Below are 18,546 nucleotides of genomic sequence, written 5' to 3'. Positions count from 1 at the left end.
TTGAGAACCAGAGAAGCTCATCGGGAGACCCACTGGTACCTGTGCTCAGCTTCCTCAGTCGTGTCTGACTGTGTGACCCTGTGGACCGCAGCCCAGCAGGCTCCTCTGTCCATGGGATTTTCCAGGCAAGAACACTGAAGGGGATTGCCATGCCCTCCTCCAGGGGATCTTCCTGACCCAGGGATCAAACCTGCATCTCCTGCATTGGCAGGCAGATTCTTCCACTTGAGTGCAGGGCCTGCACACACCCTGATCCTTGTTAGCAACCCTGCCTTTGAACCATCACTATCAAATTCCTCATCAATTTGCCCCAGGGTGGGGGCACACAGGTTTCAGGGCAGGAGCCCATGTGTCCCCCTCTGCCTGCTAAAGCTATTCTTTTCTACTTCACCCAAAACTCTATCTCTGGGGTTCAATTTGGGACCAGTGCACAGAGGCAGAGCTTTCGGTATCAACAGGAGCAAGGGCAGGATTAGCGTGAAGGATGGGTGTTCTAGGTTGGTGACTAAGACGTGAAGACAGGAAACGGCAGGAGAGTAGGTGACAAAGCAGATGTGAGATGAACTCAAGGCAGGCTGGAAAGACGGACGTGGGGAGCGGGCTGGAAGGACGGACGTGGGGAGCTGGGGTCCTCAGCCTCAGGTGAGGCAGGGCCAAGGCTGACGAGATCCAAGGGGCAACAGTGGGCTCTCACAAGCGGGGCTAAGGTCACTGGAGACGGGCGGCCGTGGTGTTGAGTGTGTTGTCCTGAACTCAGATTGGGATTTGAACCCATAAGGCTGGGACTCAAACATGGCCCAAACTCGTCCTTTAACTGAGATCTCACACCTGGTTTCAGGAGTTAATGCAGCTTGGGTTCTTGATCTCTCATCTCAGAAAGAATTCAGTGAGAGATGAAGTAGGAAATCAATTTATTCAAAAAGAAACACTCTCCACTGGCAGAGTGTGGGCCATCTCAGAAGGTGAGAGCGGCCTCGAAATATGCAGTGGCTGGCTTTTACGGGCTGGGTGATTTCATGGAGTAGTAATAAGGGGTTGGGATTATTCTAACTATTTGGGGGAAACAGTGGAGATTTCCAGGAAATGGGCCACAGCCCACGTTTTGGTCTTTGATGATTGATGTCAGAACTGTCAGGGCACCCGTGGGCATGCCGCTGGCTTGCTAAGGGCCACAGTGAGTGTGCACTGTGACAGTGTGCACTGTGACTGTACACCAAGGGAACGCGTGTGTGTGTGCCACAGTGAGTGTGCACTGTGACTGTACACCACGGGAACGTGTGTGTGTCTGCACACATATGAGATGAAGTGAAGTGAAAGTCCTTCAGTCGTGTCCGACTCTGTACAGTCCATGGAATTCCTAGACCAGAATACTGGAGTGGGTACCCTCTCCCTTCTCCAGGGGACCTTCCCAAACCAGGGACTGAATCCAGGTCTCCTGCATTGCAGGCAGATTCTTTACCAGCCGAGCCACAAGGGAAGCCCTCTGTGTGTGTGTGTGTGTATATATATATGTATATACACATATGTGTTTTATATATATGTGTGTGTGTGTGTGTGTGTATACACCAAGGGAACATTTTATGCAAAGATGGCCACAATAAAGGACAGAAATGGTATGGACCTAACAGAAGCAGAAGATATTAAAAAGAGGTGGCAAGAATACACAGAAGAACTATACAAAAAAAGATCTTCATGACCCAGATAATCATGATGGTGTGATCACTCACCTAGAGTCAGACATCCTGGAATGCAAAGTCAAGTGGGCCTTAGAAAGCATCACTATGAACAAAGCTGATGGAGGTGATGGAATTCTAGCTGAGCTATTTCAAATCCTAAATCCTAAAAGATGATGCTTTTAAAGTGCTGCTCAATATGCCAGCAAATTTGGAAAACTCAGCAGTGGCCACAGGACTGGAAAAGGTCAGTTTTCATTCCAATCCCAAAGAAAGGCAATGCCAGAGAATTTTCAAACCACCGCACAATTGTTCTCATTTCACATGCTAGCAAAGTGATGCTCAAAATCCTTCAAGCCAAGCTTCAACAGTATGTGAACCAAGAACTCCCAGATGTTCAAGCTGCATTTAGAAAAGGCAGATGAACCAGAGATTAGATCAAATTGTCAACAGCCATTGGATCATAGAAAAGGCAGGAGAATTCCAGAAAAACATCTACTTCTGCTTCATTGACTACACTAAAGCCTTTGACTGTGTGGATCACAATAAACTGAAAAATTCTTAAAGGGATGGGAATATCAGACCACCTGACCGACCTCCTGCGAAAACTGTATGCAGGTCAGGAAGCAGCAGTTAGACCTGGACATGGAACAGCAGACTGGTTCCAGATTGGGAAAGGAGTACGTCAAAGCTGTATATTGTCACCCTGTTTATTTAACTTATATGCAGAGTACATCATGAGAAATGCCAGGCTGCAAGAAGCACACTGGAATCAAGATTGCCAGGAGAAACATAAATAATCTGAGATATGCAGAAGAAACCACCCCAGTGGCAGAAAGCAAAGAGCAACCAAAGAATCTCTTGATGAAGGTAAAAGAGGAGAGTGAGAAAGCTGGCTTAACATACAACATTACAAAAGACAAAATTCATGGCATCCAGTTCCATCACTTCATGGCAAATAGATGGGAAAACAATGGAAACAGTGACATTCTTTATTTTCTTGGGCTCCAAAATCACTGCAGATGGTGACTGCAGCCATGAAATTGAAGCAAGACACTTGCTCCTTGGAAGAAAAGCTATGGCAAACCTAGTCAGCAGATTAAAAAGCAGAGACATTACTTTGCCAACAAAAATCCATATAGTCAAAGTTACGGTTTTTTCCAGTAGTCATGTATGGATGTGAGAACTGGACCATAAAGAAGGCTGAGCACCTAAGAATTGATACTTATGAACAGTTGTGTTGGAGAAGACTCTTGAGAGTCCCTTGGACTGTGTCAACTACAAATTGGCACTTACTAAGAGCATCGCCAACAGCTAAACAACAAAGATACTTGCCATCTGACTCTCCGGAGATTACACCCCATGCTGCGATGGCTGCTGACCTTCAGCAACCCCTGAGTGAGTTCAGGGTGGGTGGAGGCCGTCTGTGCTCCAGGGAATCTGGTGGGACAGGTCTTTAGACAGTTGGATGTTTTTAGGAACAGATTTTATGATCTCAATCCTTGCATCTCCTCATATCTAGAGAAGCCCTAAGTCCCTTCATGGTGACCTCAGAGCCTCACAACTAACAAAACACCTTTTGTAAAATGAGCGCTTCATGGTATTGAGCTCCCCCTTCTCCAAGACCGTATGTATTGTCTTTCCCCCACTGCTGCTTTGCAGCAGGCTCTCAGAGCTCTCTGAGATGCTGTCCCTGGGCTGCAGTCCTAATTTTGCCCCAAATAGAACTCAACACACAACGCTCAAGTTGTATATTTTTTTCAGTCGACAACTGCAAGGTGATCAAGCCAGTCAGTCCTGAAGGAAATCAGGCCTGGTGTTCATTGAAAGGACTGATGCTGAAACTGAAGCTCCAGTACTTCGGCCACCTGATGAGAAGAACTGACTCACTGGAAAAGACCCTGATGCTGGGAAAGATTGAGGGCAGGAGGAGAAGGGGACGACAGAGGATGAGACGGTTGGATGGCATCACTCGCTCAATAGACATGAGTCTGAGAAAACTCCAGGAGATGGTGAAGGACAGAAAAGCCTGACGTGCTGCAGTCCATGGCGTCACAAAGAGTCGGACACAACTGAGCGACTGAACAACAACAGTACTGAGACTCAAGGTCTAGTGGAGGTCAGCCCGTCCACCATCCTGGACCCACCTGGTTCTAGCCCGTCTCTGCCGCGCCCTCGGGCTCGGCCATTCTTTCAAAGGCTGTGCCCTGTCCGCTTCCCTCCTGTCTCAGCCCCACCTGGGACGGACATGGGGCTTGGCTGGGAAGAGTCCCATAGGCCAGTCCCCTCCAGATCCACACACCTGGCTCCAGGGATGGCGGGGCAGTCCCCTGCTGATGTCAGGCTCCTGTAGCAGAAGACACAGCGTAGAAATCAGGGTTCCGATGACAAGGAACTGGCTCACACCATCGGGGAGGCTGAGCAGCCCCGGGACCTGCAGTCAGCGCGTGGGACCTGGAGAACAGAAGGTATCAGTTCTAGTCCAAAAGCCAGTGGGCTCGGGTCTGCAGGAGGGCCCACATTGCAGCCTGAGTCTGAAGGCAGGGAAAGACTGTCCCTGTGTCCGGGCTCCTGACCAGGCCGGGGGAGTTCCCTCTCACTGAGCCTTTTGCTCTTTGTGGGCTTCACATGATTGGACAAGGCCCACCTTCAGGGGCAGGCCTCCTGCTTTATCCAGTCTACACGCTCCAACACTAAGTTCCTCTAGAAACACAGATATACCCAGGAGAATGTTTGAATAAATACCTGTGCTCCCCGTGACCCAGTCAGGTTGACACATGAAGCCCCTCATGTGGCTTCTGTCCTTTTAATGGTGTGGAATTCCATCTCCCACCCACTTCAGGACCAAGGCTGCCGTAAGCCCTGAGCTGGTTCAGACATGACGAGGACAAGACACAGAGGAAACCGCAGGACCTCGCTGGGCACTGGGAGAGGCCGTAGAAGCGGGTCTTGAGTGTGCTGCCTCACAGAGAATTTGAATAAGTGTGTGGATATTGAACACACTCTCCTGTGACACACCCCATAAAGAAGGCTGAGCACCGAAGAATTGATGCTTTTGAACTGTGGTGTTGGAGAAGACTCTTGAGAATCCCTTGGATTGCAAGGAGATACAACCAGTCCATCATAACGGAAATCAGTCCTGAATATTCATTGGAAGGACTGATGCTGAAGCTGCAGCTCCAATACTTTGGCCACCTTATGTGAAGAGCTGACTCATTGGAAAAGACCCCGATGCTGGGAAAGATTGAAGGCAGGAGGAGAAGGGGACGACAGAGGATGGAATGGTTGGATGGCATCACCAACTCAATGGACATGAATCTGAGCAAGCTCTGGGAGATGGTGAAGGATGGGGAAGCCTGATGTGCTGTGGTCCATGGGGTCGCAAAGAGTCAGACATGACTGAGTGACTGAACTGAGTAACTGAGATAGCATATTAGAAAGCAAAGACACCACTTTACCAACAAGGTCCATAGAGTCAATGCTATGGTTCTTCCAGTGGTCATGTATGGATGTGAGAGTTGGACTATAAAGAAGGCTGAGTGTCAAAGAATTGATTCCTTTAAACTGTGGTGTTGGAGAAGATTCTTGAGAGTCCCTTGGACGGCAAGGAGATCCAACCAGTCCATCCTAAAGGAAAGCAGTCCGAGTATTCATTGGAAGGACTGATGCTGAAGCGGAAGCTCCGGTACTACGGCACCTGATGCGAAGAGCTGTTGCTGTGGTGCAGTCGCCCAGGCACGTCTGACTCTGTGACCCCGTGGACTGCGGCTCGCCAGGGTTCTCTGTCCCTCACCATCTCCCGAAGGTTGCCCGTTTATGTCCTCTGCATCAGCGATGCAATCCAGCCCTTGTATCCTCTGACGCCCTCTTCTCCTTCTGTCCTCAATCTTTCCCAGCATCAGGGTCTTTTCCCATGAGTCAGCTGTTCCCAGCCGACGATCAAAATACTGGCGTTTCAGCTTCTGCATCAGTCCTTCCAAGGAGTATTCAGGGTTGATTTCCCTTAAGACTGACTGGTTTGATTTCCTTGCTGTCCAAGGGACTCTCAGGAGTCTTCTCCAACACCACAGCTCGAAAGCATCAGTTCATCCGTGCTCAGCTTGTTCATGGTCCAACTCTCACATCCGCACGTGATGACTACTGGAGAAACCATAGCTTTGACTAGACAGACCTTTGTTGGCAAAGTAACGTCTCTGCTTTTTAATATGCTCTTTAGGTTTCCTTCCAAGGAGTAAGCATCTTTTAATTTCATGGCTGCAGTCACCATCTGCAGTGATTTGGGAACCCCAAAAAATAGAGTCTGCCACTTTTTCCACTGTTTCTCCATCTATTTGCCATGAAGTGATGGGACTGGATTCCATGATTTTTTTTCTGAGTGTTGAGCTTTAAGCCAACTTTTTGACTCTCCTCTTTCACTTTCATCAAGAGGCTCTTTATTTCTTCGTTACTTTCTGCCATAAAGGTGGTATCATCTGCATATCTGAGGTTAATTGATATTTGTCCCAGCAATCTTGATTCCAGCTTGTGCTTCATCCAGCCCAGCGTTTCTCATGATGTACTCTGCACAGAAGTTAAATACGTCCGACTCTTTGCGACCCTATGGACTGCAGCACGTCGGGCATTCCTGTCCCTAACCATCTCCCAGAGTTTGCCCCAGTTCATGTCCATTGAATCGGTGATGCCATTCAACCATCTCACCCTCTGTCACCCTCTTCTCCTCTGCCTGCAATCTTTGCCAGTATCAGGGTCTTTTCCAATGAGTTGGCTCTTTGCATCAAAGTATTGGAGCTTCAGCATCAGTCCTCCAGTGAGTAGTCAGCGTTGATTTCCTTTAGAATTGACAAACTGTGGTCCTGGAGAAGACAACCGAGAGTTCCTTAGACTGCAAGGAGATCAGAGCCATTACACTCCAGTTAAAAAAAAAAGAACCAAATCTAAGTGTCACAGTCATCTAGGGCTACTGTGGAACAAAATACCACAGCCTGGATGAATCAGGTAGTAGAGGTTTACTCTCTCACAGCCTGGAGGCCAGAAGTCCAAGGTCAGGGTGTGGGCTTGGCTGGTTCCTCCAAGGGCTGTGAAGGGCCACTGGGAAAGGCCTGTCCCCAGCTCCTGGTGGTTTGCTGGGTTCCTCGGCTTGGAGAAGCCCACCCCCGGCCTCCGCCTTCATCTCCACATGGCCTCTCCCTGTGTCGGGGTCCAGTCTCCACATCCCTTGTGGAGAACACTTGCCCCTGGACTTAGGATCCACTCCAAATGCCAATTCAATAACTCTCCATGAAGGCCCTATTCCCAAATACAGTCACATTCTCAGGTACTGGGGGTTAGGACGTCAACATACAAGTTTGTCGGGGACACAATTCAACCCACAGCTCACCCCCGCTATCGTGGGAGCAGAGCAGCAGGTGAGACGCAGAGGGTTGGCTGGAGAGGGAGGCGGGCAGACATCACACGGCTGGGGGCGGCGGCTCCTCTGGAGGCCCAGCAGCACGAGGTACAGGAGCCATAAGGCTGTCCAGGCCTGTGCCTCCCAGTCCAGGCCCTGCCGGGGGGCCCCATGCAGCCTCAGCAGCAGCAGAACCCAGGCCCTTCCTTATACATGTTCTGTCCTTCACAACCTTGGATCCCAGGGCCCTGCAGGGATCAGGGTCTCGCCAGCATCCTTTGATCTGGTCAAAGGTGAAAAGATAACAGCCTGGGAGACACTGGGTGCCCGAGTCTCTGGACTTGGAGCAGGAGGTCTGGTGAAAGCCCAACCGTTAGAAGCAAAGGGACTAGGAGGGGCGGCGCCCGGGAGGAGGGGGCCGCTGCGCCCTGGACTTCTCGGGTCTGTCCCGGGAGCTGCCCTGGCCCCGCGCCTGTGATCGGAGGTCTGTCCTGGTCACTGAAGGGTCCTCCCAGCTCCCTCCCCACCAAAACCTACTTTCCTGGTGATACGCAGAAACTACTCTGGAGATGGAAAAACAAAGAGGAAGAGAGGACTCGGGGGAACTGGGAGTGGGGTGTGGGCAGGACGTCACCTGGAGCGAAGGAAAACCGAGAACCTCCACAGACGGCTCCGCGTGACCCCAGAGCCTGCGCGGCACAGACAGAGGAGCACGGCAGGGCGCGCGCTCTCGGAGCGGGACACCGGGTGCGGGAGGCACGGCGGCCCCCCCTGCCCTGGGAGGGATGCTGAGGGGCTGGCAGAGCTCGGGAGGCAGGTGGGGAGCCTCATGGGTGGGCCAGACAGGCAACGCCCATGGAGACCTGCAGGTCCTCAGCTCCAGCCCGGCCCCAGGGGACCCGGGCACGTAGCGGGTGGCATGAGGGGGCGCGGAACAGGGTCTGGAGTTAGAGACCGAGACAGAGAAGACGCCATCCCCCCCCAGCCCGGGGGTGCTGTGCCCGACCCGCACCCCGTACGGAGGGGCTCCTGGGAAACAAGGCGGAGCTGGACCGGGAGCACGGATGCTGCTGATCAGGCTCAGCACGGAGACGGCCGCGTCCAGGGAGACCGCGTTCTCGCGGCTCGGGGCTCTGTGAGATGGAAGGAGCAGGGAGGGGGACATGGTCCGGGCCAAGGTCTGAGGGAAGAGGGCGGCCCTACGGGCCAGTGGTCAGTCACTCAGGGCCATGCCCGCCTGCCCCTGGGCAGCCAGGCCAGGAGGGTGGAGGGCTGTGGGCTCCGCGTACTCATTTACACACGTTGGCTAAACCCTGACAATCCACAGCAGACGGCGCGAACGCCCCCAGGGTGCAGCAGGGCCCAGACTGGGTGGGGAGGCAAGGCTCGGCATCAGCCCAGCACAGGACCTCAGGCGGGCACCCATTGGGGAACGGGGGGAGGCGTCCTGGCATCAGCCCAGCCCAGCACCTCAGGCCGGGCACCCAGTGGGGAACGGGGGGAGGCGGGGATGAGGCCTCGGCGGGGCCTCCAAGCCCCGCCCCCCCACGCCTACCTCTCCTGAATGACGGACTCTGGGGAGACAGGAGGACAGACGGCAGGGGGAGCCTCGTCTCGCCCCCTGCTGAGGCCCAGTCGGACCCCGAGCCCCCAGATCCAGGCCCTGCCCTGCACCCTGCCCCCCTCAGGAAATGGCCTCTTCACCCCCACAGGGCAGCCAAGTCCCTCGGTGCCCCTCTTGTCAGTCTCCTGGCCTGCCCCCCGATAGTCAGGCCTTCACTGCCTCTTCCTCACCACCCACCTGGGCCCCTGAGGACCCCTGCCCACCTTGAATCCAGCCCCAGAGTCACCCCCGAGGCATCCGAACACGGGGAACATCCCACCCTCCTCCAGCTCCTCCCGGAGCCCCACCGTACTTGGGGTCAGCTTCTGTGCGGGGGGCCCTTGAGACCCCAGACCTGTCCCTGCCCCCTGCCCCCTGCCCCCTCCCCCATCCACTGCTGCCCTCCCACCTCTTTCTGCTGGTCTTGATTTTAAATTTTCTCTCCCAGTTTATTTGATTATTTAGTATTGATTTAGAAACCAGAGCTGAGTCCTTTGGTAGGCAGCATTGATTGCTATTCATTTTCCTTAATCTTAAGAATGGAAGCCGTATTAACCACCCCCACCCCCACCACCAAGCTTTCGATCCTGAGGGCCCTGCCCCCACTCCCCAGCCCGCGTCTCCACCAGCACGGCCCTCCTCGTCACAGTGGGCTGCTTGGGGGCCTCCGGGCGTCCTCTGGAAAGACCCACCAGCTCGTCAGTGGGAAGCGCCAGCAGGATGCGTCTCAGCCCCACTCTCTGCTGCACGCACCAGACGGGCCCCCTGGGGCCTGGGTGCTCCCCGTCTCAGGATAGAGAGAGCCCCCTTCGACCACATTTCCCGCTCCCAGTGGACCCGTCGTGATTCGGGGCCCCCTCCCCACACATGTGGGAACGAGCAGTGGACAGAGAACGTGGGCACCGCCTATGTCTCCCTGGGGTCTCAGCTGGGCAGCCGGGACTCAGCTTCCCCTCTGTGTCTGGATCTCACTGACACAAAGGAGATAATGGTACCATAGACTGTATCGGAAGGAAGACCCAGGAGCCTCTAGCTGAGGGCTTGGGAGGCTGGGGACACATTTAAGGGGCCCCGCCTCCCTCCGCCTGAGGCCCCCACCCCCCAAACCGGACACAGACCCTCTCTGTGCTTCTCCCCAAGGCGGGAGCTCCTCCAGCTCCTCTGGGCTAAGATTTCCACCCTGCCAGGGCTCCTGTGGCCGAGCAGTAACCAGACGCCTCAGCCTGTGACCAGCAGGAGCCCCGGGTCCATATGAGTATCCAGGGTTAATCTCCTTTAGGACTGACTGGCCTGATCTCCTTGCGGTCCAAGGGACTCTCAAGAGTCTTCTCCAGCACCACAGTCAGAAAACGTCAGTTCTTCGGTGATGGTTGGATGGCCTCACTGACTCAATGGACATGAGTTTGGGTAGATTCCGAGAGTTGGTGATGGACAGGGAGGCCTGGCGTGCTGCAGTCCATGAGGTCGCAGAGTCAGACACGACCGAGCGACTGAACTGATGCCTTCTTTATGGTTCAGTTCTCACATTTTTCAGCTTTATTGAGATGCAATTCGTGTACCATCAAATTCACCGATGTAAAATACACAGTTCAGGGGTCTTTGTACACCCACAGAGCTGTGCTACCTAATGCAACATTTCAACACCCGAAGAAGACAGCCCACGTGTACCACCTGCCCGTGTTACAAACCTTCTCCATAAGCTGGCTCCGCCCCTCGCCTCCTCTCAGGGTCACTGGGGACACTGTCTCCCTGTCTCCTGGGCTTGAAGGTCTTACAAATACCCACAGAACAGAACTAACTCTCAGCTTTTAGGTGGTGAATTTTGTTTTTTGGTTGACAGCCTATTCTGGACATTAGCCATAAACAGAATCATTTAACCCATGGCCTACTGTGACGGGTTTCTTTTGCTCAGCATCATGGTTTCAGGGTTAGCCACTGTGTGGCCTGTGTCACGACTTCCTTCCTGTGTATGGCTGAACGGTACAGGTGGCCCACACTTGTGTATCTGATCATCCATCCGTGGGCACACGAGTTGCTTCCACCCTTTAGCTGTTATGAACAACGCTGGACACGGCTTTGAATGGACGTGTGGTTTCATTTCTCTTGGGAATGTACCTAAGAGGCCTTGCTGGATCATGTGGGAACTCTGTTTAGCATTTTGAAGAACTGCCAGACTACTTTCCAAAAGGACTGCGTCATTTCACATCCCCACCAGCAGGGTCTGAGGGCTCCGGTTGCTCCGAGTTCTTCAAAGCACTTGGTACTGTCTGTCTTTTCTGTAGCAGGCATCCCGGCGGGTGTGAAGTGATGACTCACGGTGGTTTTGATTTGCGTTTCCCCGATGATTAACGACACTGAGATCTTTCCCTGTGCTTACTGGCCACACGACCCATCTTCTTTGGGAAATGTCTATTCAGGGAATTCCCTGGCGGTCCAGTGGTTAGGACTCCACTCTCACTGCAGAGGGTGTGGGTTCTCTCCTTGTTTGGGGAACTAAGATCCCACAAGCTGCTTAGTCCAAACAAAAAAAGTTTATTCAGATTCTCTGTCCATTTTTAAGTTGAGTTGTTTGCCTTTTTGCTGTTGCTACGCATTCTTTACATCTTGAGGATACTAGTCTCTTATCAGATATCAGACTTATCAATACTATCCCCCACTTCCTGGGCTGTGCCCCACTCCCCCACTTTCCCAATGGCGGTGTCTTGTTAGGGGGTGGCGGATCATGCCGAGGGACTGAGATTATCTTTGCCAGCGCTTCATTTAGCACAGGTTCACTGCCACGCCACGCTTGTCTGACTACTTATGACCCCGTGGACTGCAGCCCGCCAGGCTCCTCTGTCCATGGGATTCTCCAGGCAAGAAGACTGGAGTGGGTTGCCATTTCCTTCCCCAGGGGATCTTCCCAACCCAGGATCGAACTCACGTTTCTTGCGTCTCCTGCACTGGCAGGCGGGTTCTTTACCACTGCACCGTTACTGCAGGAGTAACAACAGTATCATGAGCATACAGGGTAATGTCTCTTCATGAGCCAATAAAGAAATAACACGCTCCAAACAAATGACGGATTACTCCATTGCTCCAGCCAGAGGGCAGTAAAAAGCACGAAGTCTAAATTCGGCCGAGATGTACCTTTTGAATAAAGTTTGGGCTCCTCCACAGACATGTCCAGCTGCCAGTGCAAAAATAAAAGTCTCTCCTGTTGCTGGGGAACCGAGGTGCTGCTGTTGGGTGGAAGGCTGATCTCCTTGGCGAGACAGCTGCACCATTCGTCACCATTTCTCATAAAGGAGTCACCTCTACCAAGCCGAGGGCTTCAGAGAGCTGGATCAGCAGTCTGGCTCCGCGGTCACAGACTCTTGGTATTTACAGCCCTAATGTCCGGGCACCACGGTGGCTTTTTCACATATTCTTATTGATAAGCCCCCAGGGGCCCTTTGAGCAGCTGAGCTCTGATAAATACGATGACATCCTGACACAGCCTATTCTTATATCGAAACAACCTTACTTCTTTCCTGCTTGCTTTGTTTTTAATTTTTATGTTATGTGGGTGCAGGTTTCATTAACAATGTTGTGTTAGTTTCGAGCATACAGCAAAGTGAATTGGTTATATATATATATATTTTTTTTTTTCAGATCCTTTTCCCATACAGGTTAATACAGAATATTGAGTGGAGTTCCCTGTGCTATAAGTAGGTCTTTGTTGGTTATCTATTTTGTATATAGTAGTGTGTGTTAATCCCAACCTCCTAATTTGTCCCTCCTCTCCAAACAACTTTACTTCTAAAAACATTTGTCTCTGCCATAATCAGTGGATTAATACATTGTCACTTATATTGTCAAAAGTAGATTTGAAAAAAAAAGAGTAGATTTGAAATCATATAATCTCAATACACAGTATCCTTTGATACACAAGAGTTTAACATTTTTACCAAGTCCAATTTACCTACTTTTTCCTTTTTCTTTTCTTTCAGCCACACCGCATGGCTTGCAGGATCTGAACTCCCCAACCAGGGATTGAACCCAGGCCATAGCAGTGGAAGCACCGAGTTCTAACCACTAGACCACCAGGGAACTCCCTACCTGCTGTTTTTTTCTAATTTTGTGTGTGCTTTGGGGTTAGTGTATATGAAATGGGGTTAGTGTATATGGGGTTAGTGTATATGGGGTTAGTGTATATGAGTGGGGTTAGTGTATATGAAATCACTGTCTAACTCAAGGTCATGAAGGTTCGCGTTTTTCTCTAAGAGTTTTACAGCTTCCGCTCTCACACTGAGGTCTGTGGCCGCTCTGAGCTGCTGTCTGTGTGTGGTGTGAGGTGCGGCCCTCCCTTCTTTCTTTTGCCTTTGGAGTTTCAGCTGTCTCAGCACCAGTTGTTGAAAAGACTATTCTTTTTCTCCTCGAATCGTCTGGGTGTCCTTGTGGAAAGCGAGTGGCTGTGGATGCGAATGTTTATTTCTGGACTCTCGATGCCGTTCCACCGATACGCTTGTCTGTCCTTAGGCCAGTGCCACACTGCCTTGATCTCTGTAGCTTTGCGGTAAGTTTGAATCGGGAATGTGACTCCAACAGCTTTCTTCTTCTTTTTTTGAGATTGTTTCGGCTATTCTGGGGCCCTTGCGTCCCCACAAGAATGTTGGGATCAGACTGTGAAAGGCCAGCTGGAGTTTTGATAGGGATTTCAACGCAGCTGCAGATCAATTTGGGAGCACTAGCAGTACAGCCATATTGCCGTAGCTTCTGATCCGTGAGCGCTGGCTGTCTTCGCGTTTCGTCAGACCTTCTTTAACTGCTTTTGGCAATGTCTTGTAGTTTTCAGCGTACTACAAGAAGTACAGTTAGCTTATGCAAAAGAAGTCTTACATAAGTCCGCAAAAGAAGTCTTATGCTTCTTTTGCCACATTTATTGCTAGGTATTTTGTTACTGCTGTTACACATGGGACTGTCTTCTTAATTCCACGTTTGGATTGCCCATTGCTAGTGTATAGCCGTACAACTGACTTTTGTGTATTGATCTCTCTTTTTTCGTCTGTGTTGGGTCTCGGTTGCGGCACGCGGGGTCTTTCCTTGGGCACATGGACTCTCTAGATGTGGCCTGTGGGACATGGGAGCTGCCGCACGCAGGCCTAGCTGCTCTGTGGCATGCGGAATCTCAGTTCCCCGACCAGAGATCAAACCCACGTCCCCTGCATTGCAAGGCAGATTCCTAACTACTGGACCAGCAGGGGAGTTCCTGTATATTGACCTTGTATTCTGCCCACTGTTGAACATATTTATTTATTGTTTTAACTTTCTGTATGTGGATTTCTTAGGATTTTCCATACAAGACATCATGTCATCTGCAAATAGAGATAGGTTATGCCTTCCTTTCCCATATGGGTGTCTTTTTATTCCTTCATCTTGCTTAAATGCCCTGGGCACAACTTGTAGCACAGTGTTGAACAGACGTGGCAGGAGTATGCGGCAACACGGATGGCCCTAGAGATGACCAAGTAAGTCAGAAAGAGAAAGACAAACAGCAGATCAGGAGTATGCGGCAACACGGATGGCCCTAGAGATGACCAAGCAAGTCAGAAAGAGAAAGACAAACAGCAGATGTTATCACTTACACGTGGAATCTAAAATACGAAACAAATGAATTCATACAAAACAGAAAGAGACTCACAAACACAGAGAACAGACTTGTGGTTACCGAGGGGAAGGTGGATCAGGGAGGGAAGGACTGGGCTTAGCAGATGCAAACGATTATGTATAAGATGGGTAAACCACACGGTCCTACTGTAGAGCAGAGGGGACTATATTCAATGTCCTGTGAATATATATTCGATACATGTATAACTGAATCACTTCGCTGTACAGCAGAAATTAACACAACATTGTAAGTCAACTATATTTCAATAAAATATATACATATATATATGGAAAGAGAAGGAGAGAAAGACAGAGAGAGGGAGAGAGACAGAAGTGGCAGGCTTTGGAGTCCTTCCCTTGACCCTGATCTCATGGGGGCCATGCTCAGAGTTCACCATTAGCTGTGATGTTAGCTGTGGTCATTTGTAAACACCCCTGATCCAATGGAGGACGTTCCTTTCTATTTTGAGCCTGTTGAGTGTTTTCATCATAAAAGAATGTTGAGTTTTGTCAAATGCTCTTCCCGCTTCTATTGAGATGATCATATAATTAGTTTTTTATTTTATTAATATGGTGTAGCACCTTTTTCAGATGTTAAGTTCTTTTTGTTTGTTCGTTTGTTTTTTAATGTAAACTTGTCTCCCTTGGGGGCGGCCTTGAGACCCTGTCAAATGCAGACCCTTCACAGGCAGACTCCCTGTGAAGCAGGCTTTGCAGAAACAGCCTGTCTCCTTTAGGTGGTCTTTGCTTATATCCACAGGAAATGGAAGGCAAGGAGGCGGGTCCAGTGATCCCACACCCCCTCCCACAACACACACACAGTGCTCGTGTCCCAGAAAAGCAGTGAGTCACCAGCCCCGGGCACAGAAGCCTCTCCGTCAAACACACGTGAAGAAGGCCCTGGCCTCCTGCCTCTCGGGAGCCAGGCCTTGCTCCGAGCGCCTGGGCCTGTGGTCGCGTTCACTGCAGACGGGACACGGACGAACCAGCCCCAAATCACTGGGAGGAGAAGACCCAGGCCAAGTCCAGCTGGGCAGTGAGGCCTGCTGGGCCTGCCGAGCTGCTGGCAACGCCCCCCATCAGCTCCCCATCTGTGCTGGGGCAGTCAGGGGAGGGCAGGGGTGGCACAGGTCAGGGAGGTGGGGGAGTTGGGGAGTGAGGGGTGGGAGGGTGGCCGGCGTGGGGGGCTCCCCTCCCAGGCTGGCAGGCCCTGCCTCCGCCCCCTCATTCTCGAATGCAGCCCATCTGGGAGCTTGTCCAAGTGTCCCGGCCCAGAGCTGGAACGGGAGCTCTGTGGCCCAGCCGACATCAGCAGCCTTGCCCAGGCCGTGCCCCCGGGGTGCCCCCACCCCCTCCTCAGGCCTTGCCTCTGGGGCGCACCCCCCCATCCCCAGCTCACACTGGCACACACGACATGCCACCTCTGTGAGATGTGGGCCCCTGTGTCAGTGTGACCCCTCCCCGGGCACCCTGAAGGGGCACGCCTTCTGGGGGAGTCTGGGGGTGCTCCCAGGTGGGGTCAGTACTGAACGTGGATGCAGGAGAACAGGTGCCATCCCCCAAAGCCTGAACGGAACACATGGGTGAAAGGAGGACACGCCCTCCTCCGGCCCCACCCCGTGAGCTGGGGTGGCTCCTGGCATCTCTTCCTGCCCTCAGACTGCAGTTTCCAGCATCGCTGGGGCTCAGGCCTCCAGACTCAGGCTGGATGACGTCACCAAACTGGCCCTCCTGGGTCACCAGCATGCCCACGCAGTTCATTCCCAGCCCTGTAACCATGCGAGCCGATTCCTCCAGGGCCAGGCCTGACGCTCTCCTGTGGAAACCCTCTAGTCACCTCCACTGGGGCCAGAATCCAGGGCAGCACCACCCTTCAGGGCCAAGAGCCAGCCTCGCCCTGACCTCACCACCAGCCCCCACCTCAGACCTTACAGTCTATCCCTCTTCCCACATTCTTCTGCTACCACCCACCAGCTTCCTGTTTCCAACCTCCCCCTCTGCCTGAAATGCTCCCCCCAATACCCCAACAAAGGTCCGTATAGTCAAAGTTATGGTTTTTCCAGTAGTCATGTACACATGTGAGAGGTGAACCATAAGAAGGCGGAGCGCCAAAGAATTGATGCTTTCAAACTGTGGTGCTGGAGAAGACTCTTGAGAGTCTCTTGGACTGCAAGGAGAGCAAACTAGTCAATCCTAAATATATATTGGATTGAATTGGATTCATTTATTCAGTCAACCCTGAATATTCATTGGAAGGGCTGAAGCTGAAGCTCCAATACTTTGGCCATGTGATGCGAAGAACTGACTCACTGGAAAAGACCCTGAATGTGGGAGAGATTGAGGACAGGATAAGAGGGGGCGACAGAGGATGAGATGGTCGGATGGCATCTCAATGGACACGAGTTTGAGCAAATTCTGGGAGATAGTGCAGGACTGGGAAGCCTGGTGTGCTGCTGTCCATGGGGTTGCAGAGTCGGACACGATTTAGCCCTAGCGACTCAACAACAAAAGCACCCCACAGGGCTGGCTCCGTCACTGACTTCTCCTGGAACCCACGGAGGAGTGGCCCCCATCCCCGGTGGCCTTCCATCCAGCATCCTCCGAACAGTGTCCCTTCCCAGCACTGCCATGACCATCATCGGGGGACATCTGTCACCCTCACCAGGGCCTGAGGTCTTCAAGCGAAGGGGTCCTGGCTGTCCAGCTGCTCACAGCGCCTGGCACATAGTTGGCACCTGCAGGACTGAAGGAGAGGACAGTAGAAGCGGGGTGCTGGGCCAAGGACGCAGGCACACGGTTCTGCGGCTCCCTGAGCTTGGGCTCTCTGCCCTACCACCCCCTTCCCAGAAGGCCCAGGAAGAGACAGCCCACAACGTTGGCAGGGAATGTCTGCATCACTGAAGGGAGAGGATGGGAGGACAGGGTGCCCAGGGCACCCAGACAAAAGTGAAAGTGTTAGTCGCTCAGTCATGTCCGACTCTTTGTGACCCCATGGACTGTAGCCAGCTAGCCTCCTCTGTCCATGGAATTCTCCAGGCAAGAATACTGGAGTGGGTTGCTGTTCCCTTCTCCAGGGGATCTTCCCAACCCAGGGATCGAACCCAGATCTCCCACATTGCAGGCGGAGTCTTAACCATCTGAGCCACCAGGGAAACCCCCTGTATGAGCGACTCTTCAGACTGAAGTCCTGTTGTGCCTCCTGGTCAGCAAAAAGAATCCAAGCAGACCCCTCAAAGACGTTACTTCTTTTGGTTACAACCTTCAACATGCACAAACCCCTCACCTGTGCTCCTGGCTCTTCCAGAAGCATGAAGCCAAAACAAATTTTTAAATAAACCACCGAGAAAGCTACAGGACTGGCAGAGCCTCTCGATGGATACGACACAGTAGCCACTGGCCTTCTTCAGCTACTGAAATGCAAACCCCTGCACCATGAGCAAAATCAGCACGTCAGTCCCGGGCGGCGGCACTGGCCATGTTTCAAGCGGTCAGTAGTTACTCGTGCCAGGGTGACTGCAGAGGCAGAGCTCCCGTCTCTCCAGCTGCTGTCACCTTGCTGTCACCTGGGCAGAAAGCTTGACGAATCACCTCTTTGCCCCCTGGTTAGCTCAGGCAGTGAGGGCAGCAGGGAACTCAGGAGACAGCAGGGCTGTGGGTAATGGCACCACCAGGGTGTGCGTGAAACACGCCCTATGTTCCTGAGGCGGCCTGGGCCTCTTGGACGCAACACTGGCCGGGGGGACACTCTCTCTGTGACCTTTCTAGCACAGACTCCTCTACCAGCTCTCAGCGATTCCCCGTTTCCATGGGGCAAGGGCTCAGCGACCTAGACTCGGCTTCTATGATCTTCACGCCAGGGCCTCCTCCACGGCCGCCTCACTCCCAACCCGACCCGGCTTTCTGTCCCGGAAAGCACTGTGAACAAAGCGCACTGTTTAGCTGTTGGCCGGTGCATCACCTCCTCCACGGGGCCTTCGAGGATCGTCCCCAGGAGCCTGAAGGAGGAGGGGAAGTGAGTCTTCCCTGGCTGCAGGCCAGTCCTCCCGCGCGGCCCCTCGGGGAATCGAGCGTGCCCGCAGCCTAGGGATGCATGCGGCGCCTGGCACTGCGCGCCCAGGCCCCTGCGTCCTGACTGCACTATTTGACACCCCGAAGTGTGTGAGCCACAGGGGGAGGGTCGTGCGCCCCTTCCTCGGGGGCCAGGCTGCTGGCTGGGGCTGCGTCCACTCCGCGCTCCGGCAGCAGGGGCGGGGGGG

The 18,546-nt window shown here is 52.7% G+C and overlaps 1 long non-coding RNA gene across 4 annotated transcripts in view; it reads right to left on the bottom strand.

Annotated features, from left to right (window-relative positions):
• Positions 1 to 18,542, bottom strand: part of LOC109554675 (uncharacterized) — a 45,447-nt gene extending 26,905 nt beyond the window's left edge. For 3 of the 4 annotated variants that reach the window (XR_011564846.1, XR_011564848.1, XR_011564849.1), the window contains exons 1-2: positions 16,953 to 18,542; positions 3,976 to 4,127 (exon numbers count right to left, since the gene is read on the bottom strand). This is a non-coding gene — a long non-coding RNA (uncharacterized lncRNA). Of the gene's footprint in view, positions 1 to 3,975; positions 4,128 to 11,585; positions 15,568 to 16,952 lie in introns of those variants that run through there. The other variant, XR_011564847.1, reaches the window with a different exon arrangement.
• Between the last annotated feature and the right edge of the window lie 4 nt (positions 18,543 to 18,546).

This window comes from Bos indicus, chromosome 29 (genome assembly GCF_029378745.1).
Source record: "Bos indicus isolate NIAB-ARS_2022 breed Sahiwal x Tharparkar chromosome 29, NIAB-ARS_B.indTharparkar_mat_pri_1.0, whole genome shotgun sequence".
In the NCBI taxonomy this organism is placed as follows: domain Eukaryota; kingdom Metazoa; phylum Chordata; class Mammalia; order Artiodactyla; family Bovidae; genus Bos; species Bos indicus.
Note: the sequence above shows the minus strand (reverse complement) of the source record. Positions and strands in the feature narration are given on the sequence as shown.